At 42.1% G+C, this 14,735-nt stretch overlaps 1 long non-coding RNA gene across 1 annotated transcript; it reads left to right on the top strand.

Annotated features, from left to right (window-relative positions):
- Positions 1 to 9,992: 9,992 nt before the first annotated feature.
- On the top strand, positions 9,993 to 11,705 carry LOC136486749 (uncharacterized). Its single transcript, XR_010766936.1, has 3 exons — positions 9,993 to 10,225; positions 10,620 to 10,690; positions 11,572 to 11,705. It is a non-coding gene; the product is annotated as an uncharacterized lncRNA (long non-coding RNA).
- The last annotated feature ends 3,030 nt before the right edge of the window (positions 11,706 to 14,735 follow it).

Raw genomic sequence — 14,735 nt, 5'->3', positions numbered from 1 at the left:
AGGGCGAGCTTCTGTACCATATCGCTACTTGCCAAGTTGTTGCAGCTACCTCCATCAATGATCATGCGGCACGAACGCTCCTTGATGACACACTTTGTTTGGAATAAAGTGTGTCGCTGATTTTGCTCCGCCTTCTCCATTTGTGCACTAAGCACTCGCTGTACAATCAAGCTCTCATAGTGCTCCGCGTCACCTGCATTAATGTGTTCTTCTATGTGTTCCTCACTACCTGCATAGTCAGCCGCAAGCAATGCAAGTGTATCTTCATCAAAATCACTAGCGGATGAACACTCACCATCATCTTTGACAATCATAACACGCTTGTTTAGGTAGTCACGCATCATATGGCCATATCCCTTGCACCGATGACATTGTATGTTGCTTGTTCTACCTGTCGATGCCACGGATGAAGTACTCGCAGTCGGCTTTTGCGCTGTCTTCGCTACTGAATTGGTGGGGGCAGCTCGAGTCTTATCACTAGATGATGGCGTAGGAGTACATGTAGATGGAGTTGTAGACGTGCGCGGCTGCCATGAACTAGCTTTCCCTGCAGAAACATTAGTCCTTGCGCTAGCACGTCATCCCTGCACTTCCCGTTCAGCTTTACAAGCAAGATGAAACAGTTTGGTTACGTTATTGTATTCTTTGTAAGCGAGGATATCCTGAATTTCCCGATTTAACCCACCTAAAAATCTAGCCATAGCAGGTTCCTCATCCTCCTCTAATTTACAACGCAACATACCCATTTGTAATTCCTGATAGTATTCTTCTACACTTTTAGAACCTTGTCTCAATTGCTGCAACTTATTTATCATATCACGGGCATAGTAAGATGGGACAAATCTAGCTCTCATGGCTCATTTCAGCGCATCCCAAGTTTTAGGTATGTTATTAGGATTTTTCTTGCCATATTCAATCCACCAAACAGAAGCAAAATCTGTGAACTCACTAGTAGCAGCCCTAACACGTGTGTTCTCAGAAAATTCATGGCATGCAAACTTTTGATCAACAGCAATCTCCCAAGTAATGTATGCATCAGGGTCATATTTACCATCAAAAGGAGGTATTTTAAATTTAATCTTACTGAAAGCATCATCATTATTGTGTACCTCGCGTCGGCGGCGGCCACCCATACCTCTACGGTTGTGACGTAGGCGACGTCGATCACGAGTGTCTCGATCATCATGTTCAGTATCACCTGTGTATTCTTCATCATAGCTACCATCCTCTCGATCTTCCTCCTTCTTTTCTTCTTTATGCTGGTCTTTATCATTGTTGTGGAGGTCATCAAAACGCCTCAGCAGAGCAGCAAGGCTTTTGTCCACACTAGCAATGGACTGCTCCAAACCTGCAAGCTTGTTGTTTGCGACAATCTGCGTAGCCTCCAACTGCCCAAGTTTGTCATTTGTCACCTGCAAGTCATTATCAAGTCCCTCCGTGTGCAACTTCACTTTCCTGTCAAAATGTTGTATGATGCCTTTTGTGCGAGGCGAATGTGGAATTTGGTTATCTTCGTCGGTCCCTGGCATGGTTCAAAGACAAAGACAACAAGAAGACAAGTGAAGAAATAAAAGCCCTACAACTACTAGGATGTAGCTACAGCAAGTCGCTCACTCTCCACCTGTTACACAAGTTCTTACCAGTTCTTACCTTGCTCGACAGGAGGGGTCGTCTACCAACAAGTCTGCAGCAATGGATGAAGTGTATCGGTGCCGCAGCACGAGACCTGTCAAGCTGTAGAATATGTGGAGCTATAGGTGGGCTGAAACAAGGAACGAACTAGCACCACGTTAGTTATAAAAAGCAAGCTGAATAATCGTTCAACCGGCGGTACTGTGCTGGTCCTAGTCTAGACCGTGCTAGAGACGCGAGCCTGGACACAAAGGAGAGCACAACACACCACCCAAAGTGAACGAAAAAAAACCTCTAAGATCAGCCCCTTTCTCTTCTTTTCTTTTGCTTCTTTCTCTCTTTTTTTTTCTTTCTTTTTTTTTGAATATTTTTTTTCTTTTTTTTTTCAGGGGCACTCAAAACTGATTATATGAACAAGACAATCCCAAAGAGTAACTCAGCACACACACTTTTTTTCTCTCTCTCTCTCTCTAGAGTAAGCCACTCGTTTAGATATGAATACTTGCTGCGTGCTTCGTTTGATATTTGTAGCACAGGGTGAACTGATTCCTCGTCCGATTGGAACTTCCAATTCTACTCGGACTTTGGCCCACAGCGAGGAATACCCGATTCCTTGATCCGACTCAAACTTGAAAACCTACTTGGATTCGGCCAACAGAGAGGAACAGCCAATTCCTTGTCCGATTTAAACTTCAAACCCTACTTGGATTCGGCCAACAGAGAGACTATATGATAGCGCGTGTTGTGATAGAACGTGACAAGAACTCGAAACTCTAAAGGACTAAAACTAAGACCAGCAACTTGACACAACCGATGCAACCGACGACTCAACAAGCCCTAACTAGGTAGCACTAGCCATGGCCCAAAGGTCTATCGGATTGTAGGAAACTAATCTACTATTTTTTTTGGCTTTTTTGGACTGTAGGAAAAATAAAAACAGCGAAGAATTACAAGTCTCTCACCGATAAACCTTGCTCTGATTACCAACTGATATGAACCCGCTAGGGTTTATGGACGATCTTTCGATGAGAGGCGTGAGATCACTCGATTTGGTGGATGGAGATGACGTTCACGGCCCGACTACAGCCTTCCAAGACCGCGCCTTAGCAACCGATACACCACCTCCAAAGGCCGTCACGATCTTGTGGAGCGCGACAACCAGCCACTAGGGCTCCCGTCCTGCAAGCAATCGAAGAACTAGCAAGAACAAGGAAACAAGCACTGAATTTGCAAGATGGAATTGAAAGCCTCAAACTGAATCTTATTTTGAGTGGGGTTCCGAAGACAAGGAGACAGGCGGCTGGATCAGCACGCGCGCCTACAAGCAAGTAACAAAGGCTAAACTTGATCTAAACAAAACCCAAGTGTTCCTGGTGGCGGCTAAGGGGTATATGACGTGTGGAGGACGACCACAAGAGAGTTTGGGTCGTGCTCCAACCCTAGGACGCGTCCCTACTGGACTCTAAACGATACAAGCCCATTGGGCTAACTTAAGGTGGCGCAGCACCCTGGACAGAATAGACCTCTCGGTGATTTTTGGGCTGTTGACGCCGTTTATGAGCAGGTATGAGTATGAGGTCAGATCCGTATGAAAGTAGACTTTATTAGCTTTCCAACAAGTCCAGAATCACCCCAATCCGACTCCGTATGTAACCGTGGTGACCGTCGCAAGTTGGAGGTGTGCTGCAGTCCGAATCTAACCTACGCGAGTCCTTTTCCCTTTCGGTCTTCTCCTTGATTCCTAATCAAAACAAGAGTGCACGTGTCTCCAAGATCTAAACAGGATGGACAAGAGCTCAAGAAGGAACTCACTTGATGATTAAGTGTTCGAGCATGAGCACGGGTAATAGGACCAGCAGGTGTCGGCGTGGACGGCGTGGATGTATGATCGGTGTTGATGTCCTCATCAGGAACAAGGGTCCTCCACTGCCACCCCGCCGCCGCCACAACCACCAACAATAGGAGGATACTTTAGAGAAGGTGCAACACAATTTGCTATGTGGCCACACTACTAGAACAACCCAATCATTTTAACGGGCGACATCCATGTGTTTGTTTTTTTGCTTTAATCATCTAAGGTATGTTAGGGTTAGTCGAAGGAAATATGTACCCTTATTTGGCACATGTTCTCACATGCCATTTTATTACCTTGTTGTTTGTTTCAATTACCTAAGGCATGTTAGGTTTAGTCTAGGACCTCTGTACCCTAGTTTGGTACATGTTATCACATGTTTTAATCAACTACTTCGTTACATTTTATTTGCACTATGTGACCTCGTTTCACTACCTTGCAATATTAAACTGAATATTATGACAACAAATAATGAAACAAACAACACTATGAAAGGTCCAATAATAGTGCAATTTAATCAACATAACAACATTTGAAGTACATGATCACAAACTAAAAGTGCATTATATGACAACATAATGCAAAGTCCAAGATTAGACAACATTGTTCGTGAATATACCATTGAAATAGCAACTCATGAAGACTACTGAGTGCAACGAGGCCACTTTCCCTTCCTCTGGGCATCAAGATTCTCCTCCATCGCTGCCTTCGCTCGCTGCGCACACTCAAGCTTCCTCTCCCTCTCCTCCCTGTGCGAAGCAACACGCCTCCTTTCCTCCTCTTCCTTGTGCTCCTTTTCTAGAGCCTTCTCTCTGCGTCTCTTTTCCATCATCACATTGTCCTCTGCCTCCCACCGTAACAGTTCTGCATCCACTCCTTGTCTTCCGGCTTGATCTCAGTGTCGATCCACTGCTCAAAATTATAGAGCGGTGGAGGGGTCTGCAACAAATGCAATTGTTACAAAACAAATATATCATGCAAGACTACATTGACACAATAAATATTAAACAACATTAATTTATCACCATCTTGTTAATGCGGCGCTGACGGGGTGTAGGCTCAAACGCAAAATTAGCACACATCCAATACCTCTGCCTATACATGTCCTCCTCATCGAACTTAGTTACCTTGCGATATCCTATGTTATAGAAACTACTAGTTTTTTTCATTGGGACTGCGCTAAGACTCTTCACGTAATCACGTCTCGGAAATTGAGATATAATTCCTTTCACTGAGACTGGCTGCGGTAAAACTAATCTAACCAAAGATCTATTGAGATAGAGAATACCTGGTCCATCTTGACAGAAGGCATCACGAGCCAGTAGCTGTCACGGCCTCATGTATATCGTACAATAATTGTTGGAACACACTCATTTTGTTTGCTTTATGTGTGTCTAGCCCACGGGACTCACTCATTTGTTGCCTAGTCACCCGTGACTAACCAGAACTCCAATGGCTACCGAACAAAGTGCGAATAATGCAGCAGAGAGGACAAAGAACCAAGACTCAGACGCAAGAATTGTGATTTATCCCCATGAATTGTGACTATGTTAAATCACTATTTTTTTGAGATACCGTCTTATTTAATATTCATGAACCTCACGTAGCCCTCATCCTAAAATTGGCCTAAGAAAATGACATAAGTGATTCTATAAAATGATGTCTTTGATAAAGGGTAGAGTACATTTGATAAAGGGGCAAAGTAGAAAGTTGCTAATAGTTATGGTGTTACCTCCAATAGTTCCCAAAATAATATTTGGTAAATCAATGAGTTTTCCAATTTGCTAAAAAATGTGGGAGCACATTTGTTAGTTTCTAAAATCTCATTCCTAAGATATAGAAGACAACTTTGCATTGTGAACCACTTTTTATTTTTTTTCTCTCTTGTATATTTGCATTGTGAACCCTGTCTTACTCTTTATTCTTCCCACGTCCTTTCACCTCCAGATTGGCCGATATGCATGCGTATATTTTTGTGCCACTGGTTAGTTTTTACCGAGTGCGCAAAGATTGGGAGTTGAGATAGGGAGTTATTTTTGATCAATTTTTTCAGTCTTGCCAAAAAAAAATCTAGATTGAGAGTGGGTCCGGGGAACTCTTAGATATGCTCTTAAATAGACTTTTTTCTATATAAGTTGAAAACTAGCACTAGTAGTGTACCATCAACAGCAAAAAGTAGCAGAAAACACAGATAGAGTTTGGTGGAGTTCAGAGCCACTAATAGGTTTGTTCGGCTAGTATTAAAGCCGACTGATAAGTCGGTTGAAGCTGTTTTATTATGAGAGAGAAATACTGTAGATTCTAATTAATAAATTGGCTGATAAGTTCAAACGAACAGGTCGTGTGGCTCTAGCTCTAGGAAAGATCTATTTTTTAGGGTCTATTTGGGACTATTCTGCTGAACCAATCTTTAAGTAGCTCTACTTTGGAGTTTCTAAATCTGTTTGGCATGCCGTGTGGCTCTAGCTCAAGGAAAGATCTATTTCTCGAGTGCCACTCGAGGAGTTCAAAAAACATAGAGTCGATATTCAACTTCACCTTTTCTTAGAGTTTTTGGAAAGTTAGACTTACTTGGCTAGGGGGATGTTCGGCTGGGCTAAACTGCAGGTTTTGGCTGGAGCAGGCGAGTAGCCAGCTGAGTGCATTTCATTCCCCCCCGTGAGAGCAAGACTAAAGTTTTGATTGGTTGCTCCTCCTAAATTTTATTTGTTGTCTCATTAAATATTTAAACACATATATGGAGTATTAAATATAGACTAATTACGAAACTAATTGCATAGTTTACGACTAATTTACGAGACGAATCTTTTAAGCCTAATTAATCCATAATTTGACAATGTGGTGCTACAGTAAACATATGCTAATGACGGATTAATTAGGCTTAAAAAATCGTCTCATGGAGTACTGACGGATTATGTAATTTATTTTTTTATTAGTATCTGAACACGCTATGCAACATCCTCCCGATACACCTCTTAAATTTTAGTCACTGGATCCAAACACCACCTAAATATTACACTCTTTAGCTGGTTGGCTGGCTGTATGGATATTTATAGCTCATTTAAGCTAGCAGTCGGAGCATCTCCAGGAGGATCTTCGTATCTTTTATAATTTATAGAAATAAAGATTTTGATGAATAAAATTCTCTCCAACATCCTCTTTGACTGGATATCCAGATATAGATATTCTCTGTTCTGGATTTCTCGCTAGAAAAAAATGAGAACAAAGATGACTTTTTGATTGCGCATGAGATATAGAAAAATTATTGAAGGGTACAAAGATATATAAAGCGATTTTGAATCAAATGATTCTCTAGATGATAATCTAGAGATTAGATTTTAGAAAGGCTGTCGAAGATGCTCTCGGTTTATCTATGACCAACTTTTTTTTCTTTCATAATATTTTATTGTTTTGTGATTCAGCTGACGGTAAATTTATAGTCCACCTCTCTTTTCTTTCATTTTTCCTTCATCTCAATATTCAACCTACTAAAAATCTTTTATTATATTTACTCTAACCTACTCCATATGTCTCAAATTATAAGATGTTTTTACTTTCCTAAATATATTTATTTTATTATGTTTCTATGCCTAGTATATATCTAAATGTACAATAAAGACAATACATTAAAAAAGTCAAAATTTATTATAATTTAGAACGCAGAGAGCAAGAAGCAAACGAGCGAGTCTACGACGACGTGTTTACCCTTGGGTAAAAGGCTCAGTGGCTCACGTTTGGAATAGTCCTAGCTAGCTTGCCACAGAATGCGTGTACGACCACGGTGCAGTCGAATGATTGCCTGCTGTGGTTATTGCTATTGCCAGTCCGCGGGTCCTCGCACAGCATGTTCGTTTGCTCGTAAACGATCATAAATTTTCAGTCAGAAATAGTGTTTTTCTCTCACACCAAACTAGTCAACAATAAATAATCCACGATACGATACGGCCTCCCCAACAGGTTGCCGATCGGCTGGGGCTGGCCGGCTGGGCCGGCTGACCAGCCCCTCACGCGAATAGTATTATTTATACAAGCACAGGACACTTCCTGTCTTTCCCGGCGGACTGACGGTGTCCACCCACGTGAGCCGCAGGCCAGCTTTTCTGCAGTCCGTCCCGTCTTGTCACAAGTTCCTCCCGCCAGTCCCCCGGCCCTACCTCTAGCCATGTCTTCGTGTCCATGCGGCTTGGATAGTGAAAATAAACAGCGACACTTCTTTGGCGCGTCTGGCGCGTTTAGATCCGTGGGGCGGCAGAATTGACCACGTAACCTACTCCAGTAGTTGTGAACACCGCGCCGAGCTCGGGTGCCATTGTGAACACACACTGCCGTGTGCCCGCCCGCTGCCGTGTGCCGTCCTACTCCAGTAGTTGTGCGCCATGCGATGTGCGATGGGACGGTGGACGATGTGTTGATATGGATCCAGTGCGGCTCCATCACGAGGGCCCCGAGGGCCCCGTGCTGAGTCGTGCACCGCGTGTGTGTGGGTCTTCTGCCTGCTGGTACGGTGAGTCACAATCAAGGGCTGATCCCGTCGTCGTCCGTGACATCATTATTAGGGGCTGATTATGTGCGTGCAACATGTGTGGAAGCGCTGCATGTGAGGTTAATCTTTTTGTGTGTGTATATATATATATATATATATATATATATATATATATATATATATATATATATATATATATATATATATATATATATATATAGAACTACTATTCTGTAGCTGGCTACAGAATAACTTATTCTGTAGCCACTTTGAGTTATGATAATTACTATGTTAATTTATGAGATTATAGTAATTCTTTACTAAGTGGTTTAATATAACGTTATGGTAAATATCCCCATGTGTTATAGTAACCCAACTATCGTAAATATGTATTGACATTATGGTAAATTAGTATATAAAATTATAGTAAATGGAGGTGGCTACAGAATAACTTATTTTGTAGCCGGCTACTGAATAGCCTCTCCCTATATATATATATATATATATATATATATATATATATATATGTGTGTGTGTGTGTGTGTGTGTGTGTGTGGGGGGGGGGGGGGGGGGGGGGAAGCGCTGCATGTGAGGTTAATCTTTTGTATATATATAAAAATTAATTAATTAACGACGACTTGCGTTGCGCCGTGTTATTCTGTCAGCGATTTCGATCCTCGTAAGTGCTTGGCCGTTGCTTGCTTGTTGCTTCCACACATGCATGTGCCGGCCAACGACTATATGGTGCGGTGTGGTGGCTTATATATCCCATCAGCTTCACATTGCCAGTATAATCTCGTGCTTATCGGTAATAATAAACCGTATGGCCGTGGCAAGTTTAGTCATCTATTCTTTGGTTCAGACAGCAGCTTGATGGGTTTTATTATTGCTACTCGTGCAATCAAATGGAAGAGAATGTAACGGAAGGGGAAAAATGTTTTGTGACTTATTTTTGCACTCATCAGTTTTTTTTTTTGCACATCAGTTGATGGTTCAGACAGCAGCTTGATGAGCTTTCGTTACCATGTTGCACGCACATAATCAGCCCCTAATAATGATGTCACGGACGACGACGGGATCAGCCCCTGATTGTGACTCACCATACCAGCAGCAGGCAGAAGACCCGCACACACGCGGCGCACGACTCGGCACGGGGCCCTCGTGATGGAGCCGCACTGAGGGCGCGTTTAGTTTCGAAAATTTTTGGCTCTCGGTTACTGTAGCACTTTCGTTTGTATTTGGCAAAAATTGTCCAATTATGGACTATTTAGGCTTAAAAGATTCGTCTCGCCAATTACAGGCAAACTGTGCAATTAGTTATTCTTTTTACCTACATTTAATGCTCCATGCATGTGCCGCAAGATTTGATGTGACAGAGAATCTTGAAATTTTTTAGTTTTTGGGTGGGATCTAAACAGGGCCTGAATCCATATCAACACATCGCCAGAGACAGCACCGTCCCATCGCACGTCGCAAGGCGCACAACTACTGGAGTAGGACGGCACACGGCAGCGGGCTGGCACACGGCAGTGTGTTCTCGATGCCACGTTCGGCTGAACTACTTTCAGCTTGTTCCAGCTTTATTCAATTTATTCTCTCTCATAAACACTATTAATTATTTGAAATCAACCAAAATCAGCTGAAAATGGATCAGCCGAACAGGCATTGCCGCGCATGCCCGAGGTCGGCGCCAACGTCATGAGTCCTGGCGTCGACCCCAGGGTTCAAAGATGAGTTTACGTCTCCCAGGGAGTCAAACGTAATTTTTTTTTCAAAAAAAAGTCAAATTGTAAAAAATTAGGGCCACGTCACCTGTCAGCGGCTCTGGTCGCTGCCACGTTGGCAGCCTCACCGCGCCCCCATACATGATGCGACAACTTGAATTCACCGCGCCGTGCGAATAGGTACGGCCAAAAGTGTTAGATTTAAAAAAAATAATATCAGTTTTAAAAATAGTTTAAAAAATATGTAAAAAAAAAAAAATCACTGTGGCCACCGCCCGCCGCCACACGCGCGCACCCCCGCTGCCCCACACCCACCACCGGCCTGCCACATGCTGGCCTACCCTGATCTAGTGGGGACGAAGAAGATCTGGGGCGTGGGTGCTCGATGCGCGGTCCGGCGCCCATCTGCGAGGGCTCCACGATGTGGTGGCGACCATATGGAGATGGTTGGCCTGACCGGGTCAGGCAACACCGGCTGGAGCGCTGGTCCTGTTTCTGACGGATTTGCATCTACTCCGGCCATGTCAATCCAAGGTGATTTAGTCCCTGTTAGACACATGTACGGAGTATTAAATATAGACTAATTACGAAATTAATTACATAACTTGCGACTAACTTGCGAGACGAATCTTTTAAGCCTAACTAGTCCATGATTTGACAACGTGGTGATACAGTAAACATGTGCTAATGACAGATTAATTAGGCTTAAAAAAATCATCTCGCAAATTAGCCTCCATCTATGTAATTGGTTTTGTAATTAATCTATATTTAATGCTTTTTATTAGTATGTAAACATTCGATGTGACATGAATTTTAGGAGCGACTAAAACTAAACACCCCTTTACTCTTCCTTCCCGTCCCCTACCTCTCATTTAATTTGCTGATGCTATCAGATGCCATGAATTACTCTTTTATTGTGGAAATATAGCAATATGCCTTGTAGGATATTAGAAGCACAATACTGGAACAGCTGCACAGATTCAAGTCAGCCAACTCCAGGCAAGTGCTACCCCTTTGCCTCCTTGATCCATTGTTGTTCATATCAAGTTTGTTGATCTACAAGTTGAATTTACATGTGCTGGATGTGTGGATTGGACTGAGGACAGCATATTAGCTTGAATTTACAAGTCCTTGAATTTCTTTTTTGTCGGTAGGATTAAGTTCTAGCCATCGATTGTTCAATTATCTTGCATTTTTTTGGATGGTCGGCACAATAATTGAAGCTTTTTCTTGTTATTATAAGTCAAAATCTTTAGCGAAAGTGATAATGTTTCCAGAGTTGCATTATGCATGTAACATATTTATTTTCATACATGATAATGATCTTCACATGCTGAAACTTTGAATACACCATGATGAAAGAATAAATGTTATTGTGCTATATTCATGATCGGTCTTTATAGGATCAACTTGTTTAATTTAAATTAATATATGCTTAAAAAATTAATATATGCTTAAATTAGTAGCTGTACCTAGCCTGTACTAGAATTCTTAGTGCTCTTGCTGTACTTGTAGCTGCTTGCTATTGTCAACTAAAACTACCTGTTGCCAAATTGATGAGTTGTGTGTTAAGTTGGTATCTCTGAACATGTTTTTGCCTAGTTGTATTGGACATATTCAAAGAGTCCTTGTACACATGAACTATATTTTTGTTAACACTAAGATTGCTAGTGCAGTACCACTCTGATAATCTTGTACCTTGTGCAAAATTTATATTTGTGATTTAATAGCTGATCTACCTGTCATTTATCCTATTTTCATAAGTGCATCATCTACTTCAGGCTATACAATGATGTGATCTTATAAGCGAATAATGCTCTACACTTGATTTTGTTCTCTGTTTTGATCCGTGAGTTTCTAACTAATGATATTTGTGACAGCTGAAGGTTTGATCTTCTCAAGGTGTTGCATAATCTTATTAGATGGAATCTTCTCAAGGTGTTACAGGATCTCAGGTGCTAAGCAGCAAGCTTGTAGCAAACTTGTGGACATGAAGCCAACTAAAGTAAAGATGGTTGTGTATTTTGAGCTTTAACCAAATGTTTGATGGTTTCCATGGACAACACATGTTAGTTTGTTTTTGTCATCAGTTATATATATAGTGTCATGATTAAATATGTACTTGAGTTTGATAATTGAATGAGTATGGTTAATGTGATCATTTGTCTATGACGTCCTAAATCTGTGTACATAATTTCAGTTTTGCATTGGTCTTGAATGTTTGATCCAATGCATACAAGTTTTAGATATACAAGGTTTTATTTTTTTTATCTTGTTTAATTGAGCTCGATGGATTGTTAGTCGCTAAAAGGTCTTTATACTATTGAACTGTTGGTCGCTAAAAGTTGTAACAAGCTGTTGGTCGCTATAAGTAGCACCGTCAAACCGTCGGTCGCTAAAGATCATGTTCGTTGCTATTTACTTATAACAACACCTTTAGTAGGAACAGAAGGGGCCCATTGCTATAAGATTTAGCAACTGACTGTCTGTCATTGTATATGCCTTTTAGTAACTCCAAAGCAGTCGCTGTTTTAAGGTTGTGGTGTAGTGTATATCCCCGAGGAGTCTGGGCACCAAATGTGTTGAGCGGGTGGTTGTTCAAGAGTTGGACCTCCCCGATTGTCCCAAAGGTGCAGGTAGTCGACAATGCCGACACTAAAAGGCCTCCTTCAATATCACGAATCTAGCTCCTGTGTTGCAAGGCCTCATCAACAATTCATAGCGAGTGAGATCTCTTGGAGACAAATAGGAACATGCCAGTGCTACATCCTGGATGGACTTTCCATGTAACCAACAGTCTGCCTAGAACAAAGTTGATTTGTCATTGCCCACCAAGTTAAGTTGGAGAGCGCACAGGGCATCATCGTGGCCACAGGGTATTCAGCTGGTCACATTTCAACCTTATTTCGGCTGGTTTCGGCTTATTCAATAGTGTTCTGTCAGATCAGTGCTAGACGATTGAGATGTCCTACGGTGATACACGATGATTGGCGTTCTGAGCAACAAGTGGCTAACAACATGCCCTCGCTATCCACCTTGGCAATGATAGCATTGCGCACGTCCATCACCTGGATGAAGAGCATAGGAGAGAGTGGGTGTCCCTGCCACTGTCCTCAGCGATTTGCAATCCCATCCTCGACTGTCCATTCGACAAGACCCATGTGGATGACGTACATAGCAAACAAACAGATGATGTTATGCCACTGACTTCCAAAGCCCCGATGCTCGAGGAGTTGCAGGAGGAACGAGCCTTGGTGATGTCGAGCTTTAAGATGAGACAAGGCACTTTGTGGGATTGTAGAGACTTCGCCATTTGTTGGACAAGGCTGAAATTGTCGTGGATGCACCTACCTCCCCGGTCCCCGGATGAAGACGCTCTGGTTCATGGACATCATCTCCTCCACCCTTAGGGCCAAGCTGTTCTCCAAGAGCTTAGTCACAAGCTTCACAATGCTGTGCACGAGGCTGATCAGCATGTGATCTTTGATCATCACCACATTCGGCTTCTTGGGATGAGGATTAGAAAGGTCGAGTTGAGCATATACATCTTCCTCTCGTCCCCCTCTTTAGATGACTCATAGAGCATTCATGACGTCTTGATCTTCCTTGATCGCCTATGCCACCATGCATGGACTGGAATGCAGATTGCTTGCCATCACATCTGCTGCTATGGCATGGGGGGTCGATTTGAGATGTGACCACCTGGTTTGGTGATAAGTCAGGCAAGAATAAAAATCGTCAATACAATAGAAAATGGATGGTAATTTAACACTATTAGATCGGTGTACCTATTCACAGACATGACGCCAATTGTATTTTTTTTGAGTTTTCTTCGAAATTGACATAATAATCTTGTTTATCATGGTCTCCTGAATTGTTTAAGACCCAACTTCATGCTGAGCTTAACAAGTGGAGCCGAAGTCAAAAGTTACTCAAAATTAACTAATTTTGATTTTAAAAGAAAACTAAGTTCAAACGGAGCATTTTTGGAACGAGTCACCGAGCCAGCTCATTAACCTTTTTGTCCAGCCCTACATAAACATAAGGGCGCAACGAATTATAAAGCAACAGTAGGAAAGGAAAGGTACAGAAAGCTATATTTTTCCAATGGCATATAAAAGAGAAGAGTATAGATATTGATAGCATATAAGGATTTTTCTCAATAAAATTAGGGCAAATGTGTAAATGCCGCACCAAAGAAAAAACTGGACTAGCTAACTTCGGAAACCTCAGCTATACCCGGTTCACTACGCGGGGCCATAAGGAATGAGTGCATCACTCGAAGTCCTTATCAAAGTCTCCTCCCCTCATCAGCGAACTCTAGCTGCACAACAACGTCAGGTTCGTAATAGCTGTTGCTAGCAATCGATGAAGCTACTTCTTAAATAAGCATCATGTATTCTGTGTTATTCTTCTAGATCGAGATCTGTGTCTGATTCGGTGTTCTTCACCCCTGAGTGGATTACTTCGTCATAAGCTGGTTTAGTTTCTCCTTGTCTTATTCTGGGACAGATCTGATGTGGTACTGCGTAGAATTGTAGTACCACTTCCCTCTTCTGGAGTCTTGCCTGCGTTGTTCATCTAGCTAGATCGAGATCTCCAAGCTCATTATTTGGTCATCAGAGTGTCTATCTAGATTCGCTTGGCAAGTAATCGCTGTCCTTTTAATCGGTTTACATATTCGCTGGTGACTAATAATACATTGATTTTTCCTCACAATATAAATTAAAGAAAGGATTTTTCACTTGATCCATTACACCACTGATTTAAAGATCTTGCGACCCCCCTCTCAGCAGGACGTATTTCAGTTGGCCTTGTAGGCCTGAAGCAATCCAAGTTAGAAGTTCACGGCTGCTGAAATCCTGCTCACTCGCTCTGCTCCTCCCTTCCCCACCCCACCAAAACACACATATCACTGTTTCACCTTTATTACTAGTTTATTTACTACCGGATCTGTAACACAGTATAATAGTTTGGACATGCAATGCTTTATTTCGGACGATTAATCCCTTGACACTGAATAATTTTGTTTCCAGAGGTTATG

Source organism: Miscanthus floridulus, chromosome 10 (assembly GCF_019320115.1).
Source record: "Miscanthus floridulus cultivar M001 chromosome 10, ASM1932011v1, whole genome shotgun sequence".
Lineage (NCBI taxonomy): Eukaryota > Viridiplantae > Streptophyta > Magnoliopsida > Poales > Poaceae > Miscanthus > Miscanthus floridulus.
The sequence above is the reverse complement of the archived record's forward strand: the minus strand, read 5'-3'. Positions and strand labels throughout refer to the sequence as shown.